The sequence below is a fragment of the Trachemys scripta genome, chromosome 5, assembly GCF_013100865.1.
Source record: "Trachemys scripta elegans isolate TJP31775 chromosome 5, CAS_Tse_1.0, whole genome shotgun sequence".
NCBI lineage: Eukaryota > Metazoa > Chordata > Testudines > Emydidae > Trachemys > Trachemys scripta.
The window spans coordinates 13,288,428-13,295,694 of record NC_048302.1 but is presented as its reverse complement, the minus strand read 5'-3'; the positions used below and the strand labels follow the sequence as shown (position 1 = coordinate 13,295,694).

Below are 7,267 nucleotides of genomic sequence, written 5' to 3'. Positions count from 1 at the left end.
TGGGCATGAGTTTAGCCCCCGAAAGCGTGCGCCTGATCTAGGTGCCGACGGGGCACATATACACGCTAGCAGGCGTGTCTATAGGGGACACAGCTGGCGACAGGAGCTGTGTGTTTACCTTCCCCCCCCCCGGTGCCCTCAGGCGCGGGGCGGAGCAGCGAGGGAGGCGGCGGCGGCAGCCGGCCCTTCTTTCCCCGCCCTGCGGCCCGGGCCGCGGCTCCCTCTCCGCCTCTCCCCCAGCACCAAGCGCGTCTCAGCCCGGGGGCGGCGGCAGCAGCAGCAGCAGGGCCGGGCTCCCCTCCCGCTCCCCCGCACCGCGAGCCGCCCGCCATGGCGACATGAGCCCCGCGGCCCGCCGCAGCCGCCGCCGCCTCTAGCATGGCCCGGGCGGGGAACTAGCCGCGTCCAGCGCCCTCGCTATGGGCTTCTGATGGGCCAGCCCCGACCGGGAACCCGGCAGCTCCGCGGGGGAGGTGAGCTGGGGTCTGCAGGGCCCTGCAAGCCCGCCGGGTGCGGGGCATGCTGCTTTTGTGCGGGGGCCTGCCGCGCCGCTGCGAACAAAGCGGGGTGCGCTTCCTAGGAGGCGTTTGCCTTGCAGCGCGCCGGGGATCCTAGGCTCGCCTCGCTGATGTGACACAAACACCTACCTCTTTGCATGCAGCGCTGCACTAGATAAGTAATCGCGGCTGGTTGATGGGGTTTGGCTAAATAACACATGCCGCTGCGAACAGATGTAGTCGTATAGACGGAGTCTGCAGCGTATAACGTGCATACCCTGCATGCAAAATCTGTCCATCAGAATGCACGTTTGTATATACACTCGCATTCTTGGTGCAGTATGCTGCACATATCCTGGTTTCCGTGTTTATAGATGTCTAAAATATAGGTTTGTTTGCCATTGTTATTGTTTACATGCAGAGTGTGTGTGTGTGGTTGTTACAGAATACACGCTGATATACTTGTATACACACCTTCTGCAGTCTATAGCATTGTTTGCAGATCTAAAGCAGCAATGTGTGTATATCTCTGTGCGCCGGGTGTGTATATATTAAACTTTAAGTGATCTAGCTTCTGTTTACTTCCATGTGTAAAATATGGAAATGGTTACATGGAAGTGGCTGCATCTGTAGATATGTTTTTTTGCAATACCCATATATACATTACTTTGATTTTTTTTTTTATTGCATGTCAAATACAATAAAGAGATTAACTGGGTGTATTTCAGTTTGCGTGCAAGTGTTCACACTTTTATTCTTTGTTCTTAAGAGTAATATTTCTAAATAATGTGTTAGCCCAATCCTGCAAAACATCAGGCCCTTCCTGCAAGATGCTCAGAGAGTCCTCAACTCCTGGGGGGAAACTGAGGACATCCAGCACCTTGTATGGACTTTTTATTTGTAGGTCCCCAGCCCTGCAACAAGCTCTGTTTTGGAGCACACCTGCACCTGCACGGTGCTCCCTTGAAGTCATTAGGGCACCATAGGGGTTCAGGGGGCTATCTGAACAGATAGCTCAGTGTTTTGCGCATTGGCCTGCTAAACCCAGGGTTGTGAGTTCAATCTGTAAGGGGGCCATTTAGAGATCTGGGCAAAAATCTGTCTGGGGATTGGTCCTGCTTTGAGCAGGGGGTTGGACTAGATGACCTCCTGAGGTCCCTTCCAACCCTAATATTCTATGATCTATGATCAAGTCATTTCAGGATTTGGGGCCTTAGATGTTCTAAATATTGTTGTCCAAAGGGGCATAATTCCATTTGAATATTTGTTCCCAATCCTGTAATTTTACTGCAAATAGCGTATCCAGTGTCTCTTGTACTTTTGCTCCTGTTTTCTGGCCATACGGAATTGTCCATAATTCTGTCTGCTGCTTTGGGTTATTGTCGATTACTCTGTATCAAAAGTGTGCTTTAAAAAAATGGCAACTGTACTTTATTTCAGACTCTTCTGATCTGACTGCTAAACTTGTGCAAGCAGCTCTCCTGGATGTTTTTGTTTTTGTTAGTTCTTGCTTTGTTATATCAGTTGACGCAGTAGAATGGACCCCCCACGGAAAGAGTTTTCTTGAAAGAAGACTGAATTGCTGATGTTGTTTCATGTAAAACTGTCCCAGAAGGGATGATATCAACTGATAACGTTACCTTAGGTTATTTCGTGCAACTGGTTTAAAGAAGCCTTTGCAAAAATTCTCATGAAAATTTGCCACCTTAGGGTAAAAGTGGGGGAATGTATTTTTTTGCCTAAGGATGAAAAAATTAATGATGCTTTATTTGCCTGCTTTAAAAAATAATAATTACTTGCCCTAGGCAGGCAGAATTTTGGAAGGCTAATTTAAACAATTGCTTTTCAGTTTATAATGTCCCTTTCCCAGGGTTTCAGAGGGGTAGCCGTGTTAGTCTGTATCCCTGGGGTTGCAGACAGCTGCATCTCTGACATAGGCACAGGGTTTTGATTTTTTTCTAAACCCCTTTATCATATTTAAATTGTACAGAATCTCTCGGGCTATGTGGTTTTAGTTTTCCCCTTTCAAGCTTGGCTAATGTTTTCACTGTCATGGGGATGAGTCTGTAGGCTTTTGCAACCTTTAGGTTGATTGCAGAGCTTTGTTTATAATCACCTCGGGGATGTATATATGTGGCACCAAATTTTGCAACACACGGCTGGTAGAAGTTTAGCTCTCAGAAAGAAGCCACAGTACCTTATTCCAGACTTGGGGGATCTACTTGGATCCCTACTAACAATTAGATTTGCTTTTAAAATTGTTCAGATGCTTTGTAAAGGTAGCGCACAGTTCTGTGCCTTGCTCCGGAGCCTGGGGTTAGAACTCTGCAAAGCTAATCTGTTGGCTTTTCCCAATAGGAGTTAAACATTTTGGGGTGTGTGCTTTTAATTGCCCTGCACCCCAAATTGGGAACTTTCTCTTAGCTGGGGATTGAAAGGCCCCATTAAGAGACTGATCTTAATTTGGCCTTTATATATTCTTACAGATTCTTGCCTTTTGTGTGTTCGAGATCTAATTTTAAACACTTTCTGAGACATTTGCATGAAATGTTTCTCTGCTAGTATAAATCCATTGGGTTACTTAAATGCCCTTTCCAAAAATATATTGCACTGTAGCTATTGGAAGGCGTATAGATTGCACTGCTGTGTAGCTGGGGCTACATACTCTCCTGTGTCTGTTCCAGCTTCTGCTGGAGGAGACACCCTGGTGAAGGCCTTCAAGATGGAAAGTCAGCGGGAGGGGAAATGGCACCACGAAACCACTAGGAGTTCCCTGGTATCAGGGTGGGGTTAGTGCTGGCCCCTACATAGGAGTGCTGTCTGGGATGGGGTCTGGCCAGGATGGCTGTAGGACATGCATATTAGTGTCTCCCAGCTGCAGCTCCTGCTCATGGAGTTTACAAATTAAAGCAATATCCACCTCCTAACACCTGGTGGGAACCATGAAAGAGGGGTTGTTGCAATAACACGCCCTCTCTTCTTTTGGGGTGAATCCACGTGGGGCCTTGCTGGTAGGTTTAATATTGTAAACACTTTGGGGTAGCAACTGGCTTTTTGGTCTGTGTTTGGTATGATGGAGTCCTGGTCCAGGGCCCCTAGTGCTACTGCAGTTCACGTTGTTAATAACTAAGTCTCCATTGCAAATATCCATGTATCTGGCCTTTGGTTTACAAAAGGGCTTTTTGAGAGATAGGGAAGGGTGAAAGTGAAAGTGTAGGGATGGTTTGGGTCAAAGTGGCAATTGCTGACAGATTTTGTATATAAGAATCCAGCCCAGATTGGAAGGGACTGAATGGTATTACTAATGATTCAGTGGCCTAGGTGAAATGAGATTGGTGGTCACAGTTCAACTCGCAGCAGACAAGTCTCTGGTTTGAAGTTGGTGCTCAGATCCTATGTTGACGAGTGTGGTGTATATGCCTAAGTAGAGCCAGATCTGGTGGTGGTGGCCTTTCCATTCTCACTGTCCCTTTTGCTAGCAGTATCTGAAGAGGCCAGTGATGAAATATGACCTACGCAGCAGGGCTACACTCAGCAAAGTTAAGGCAAGTGAACTAAAGGTGTCAAGTCAGTGCACATTAAACTGTGTGTGGATGTTTTTATTCAGGAATAAAGGGGGCTTAGTTCTCTTTAACTTAATCCTCCTTTGGGACTACTCCATTATGGCTTGTGCAGAATGCAGCTGCCCTCTGGATGAGAGCCACCACTTAACAAGAGTTGGTCACACCTGTGATCTGTACTGATTAACCATTGGTTCCAAATGCTATTTGAGGTACAGGTTTTAACCTGTATATCCTTAAATGGGTTGTGTCCTGATTACCTCAGAGACTCTCTCTCCTTGTTTGATCTCAGCACTCAGCAGCCACGGTATTATCTGCTGAAGTCATTGATGGGGCTGGCCACTGGGCTGTTTCTATGAGAGGCTATGACTTTGGAATTCACACAGTCCACATTTATTGATCTTAAGCTCTTTCTCTAGGCTTGAGTGTTGGGCAAAGTCTTGGTTTAGAGGGGAATCATCTCAGTGGGTATTTTAGTTTGTCATTGTATAGTTCTTAATGATCTATTTTGTACATGTTCCCAGAACTCTGGATTGGATAAATGGACCATAAAGATCCAAGTATCTTTTCACTTTTAGAAGAGCGTTGTCTGGGTCTGGGTTGAGGCAATAGAAGAAAACATACAGGTACATGTGCTGTATCTGTTCCGTGAACAAATAACTGGCATCGGTCTCTGGAGCTGGCAATCTGGCATCTTTAACTAGCACTTCAATGCAATTTACCTGCATATTTTAATAATGTTTTTCTTAGTTACTAAAATAACTCAAACTGTACAAACAATCTCTTTAAAAAGATCTGATGTTTTAAAATACATTTCAGAACTGTAAACATGCTTTGAGTTTTAGGCCTTGGCTACACTTACCCGCTAGTTCGACAGCTGGAAATCGAACTTCTGGGTTCGACTTATCGCGTCTAGTCTGGACGCGATAAGTCGAACCCGGAAGTGCTCGCCGTCGACTGCGGTACTCCAGCTCGCCGAGAGGAGTACCGCGGAGTCGACGGGGGAGCCTGCCTGCCGCGTGTGGACCAAGGTAAGTTCGAACTAATTCGAACTAAGGTACTTCGAACTTCAGCTACGTTATTCACGTAGCTGAAGTTGCGTACCTTAGTTCGAATTAGGGGTGTAGTGTAGACCTGGCCTTAGTGTCACTAATTTTGTTTAGACACTTTTTTTTTATTTTAGGATAAACTTTCAAAGGCATTAATGGCAATTGGGCACCTAACTGCTCTACATGCCTTTGAAAATCTCCCACATAATTGTTTTCTCTCCTGTCATCCTCCTGTTCTTGAGGGCTGGGTCTTCTGGTGTCCCTCGGTTGCCTGGTTTCCAGTGCACTTTGTGCTAGTGGCAGCGATGAGAAACAAAAAATATACTTACTCCCACGACTGAGAAATGCTAGTTCAGTGGAACTCAGCAGCTCAGAATCCCCCATGGGAGCTTTTCTTCCACGGAAGAATCCTTCTCTTTGCATGTCTGCACGTTCACTGTGGCTCTGGTTACTAATCTTGACCTGGTACCAGACTTGAGTCCTTTAAAGCATGCATCTTTACAGGTTTAATCCTTTTGATTTACTGTGTTCAGCTGCTTTTAGAAACTGAATATTCTGGTGGATAGAGCACTGGAGTGAGACTCAGAAGACCAGGAGTCTATTTCTGGGTCTGCCACTGGCCTGCTGTATGACCTTGGGCAAGTCACTTCACCTCTGCCTGCCTCCGTGTTTGTACAGTCTTTGTAAAGTGTTTTGAGGTCTCCTGATGAAGCACTATGTAGGAATTGGGTGGTGGTATTATTTATTAAAGATATGTGACCTGATTTAACTTGCACTTGCACCTGTGTAACATGTAATCAGGAGTTCATCTGATTAGAGATGAGAATCAGGTCTATGTACTGATTTATTTTCTTTACCTCTGATTTTTAATTCTTGTAGTGAAAGTTCAGTTTGTCCCTTATTTTCTCTGAAACTTCAGATGCTGCACGTCTTGTACAGAAGGTATTTCAACTACACCTCTACCCCAATATAGCGCGACCCAATAGAACACGAATTTGGATATAACACGGTAAAGCAGCGCTCCGGGGGCAGGGGGGCCGTGCACTCCGGTGGATCAAAGCAAGTTCGATATAACGTGGTTTCACCTATAACGCGGTAAGATTTTTTGGCTCCCGAGGACAGCGTTATAGCGGGGTAGAGGTGTATATGGTATGTTTCAAATAACCCAAACAAACCTAAAACATATAAACCATTTTGCATCGAAGCTGCTACTATTCCGAAGTTCTAAAAAGCTGATGAATATTTTGCCATAGGTGCTGGTAATGAAAACTTCTCTGCCAGATAGATTTTTTTTTTTTTTTTTTTTTTTTTTTTTTTTACACAAGAAAGTGTTAAATTGAAGAAGAAAGTTGGGTACTTTAGCAGTGCACCTTTTATTGGTGGCCCTATTTAGATTTTTTTTTCCAAAGCAGTGTGTAAACAGTAGCTAATTCAGTATTGTTAACACCATTTTACTAAAGAGGAGACGGAAGGTTTTAATGATTTTTCACAAGCTCACACACAGCACTGGCAGAGCTGGGATTAGCCCTCAGAAGTTCCTGGCTCTGCTCAGGCCATTAGCTCATGGTGCCCCTTCTGCTCATTGCCAAATTCTGAAGGGCAGCAGAACCGACCAGATGCTTGTAAATTTCACTGGGGGTCTTGGAACAAAAGATCAGGGGTGGGGATTGAATTGTGGAGGGCAGCCCTGTTCTTTCTCCCCATTGTCCACCAACCTCAGCAGTGGAGGACTGCGGCTCTGATCCTCAAAGGTGGGGCACCTAAATACCTTTGAGGATCTGGGCCCAAGTCCCTTCTGCTACTGTCATTGGCAAGTAGATTTTTTTCAGGCGGTGACTATGACCTAATCGTCATTCAGTTTATGTAGTGATGTTGAGGTGCTTGTACTGTTCTTTACATGGAAAAGGGACATTTGTGTCAGGTTTAGAAAATTCTTATATGTCAGAATAATTCCCATAGGTGGAGATCTGCAAAATTAATTTTTCAGGGGCAAAAGTAATTGATAGCACAGTTTAAACTGTGCTGATTCCTAATAGCTATCCATATCATACTATTTTCTCTGGCTAGAGAATTGACATACTGATGTTTGAATGGTAAAAGTCATTGGTGAGTATTTGCATTCTGTAGTTTGTTGGGAAGTGCATCGTGGGCATGAAGCCTG

At 45.3% G+C, this 7,267-nt stretch overlaps 1 protein-coding gene across 1 annotated transcript in view; it reads left to right on the top strand.

Annotated features, from left to right (window-relative positions):
* The first annotated feature begins 243 nt into the window (after nucleotides 1–243).
* CCNI (cyclin I) overlaps nucleotides 244–7,267 on the top strand; it is a 52,586-nt gene continuing 45,562 nt past the window's right edge. The window contains exon 1 of the mRNA XM_034772753.1: nucleotides 244–473. The gene's annotated coding sequence lies outside the window, so the exon portion shown is untranslated. The remainder of the gene's footprint in view (nucleotides 474–7,267) is intronic.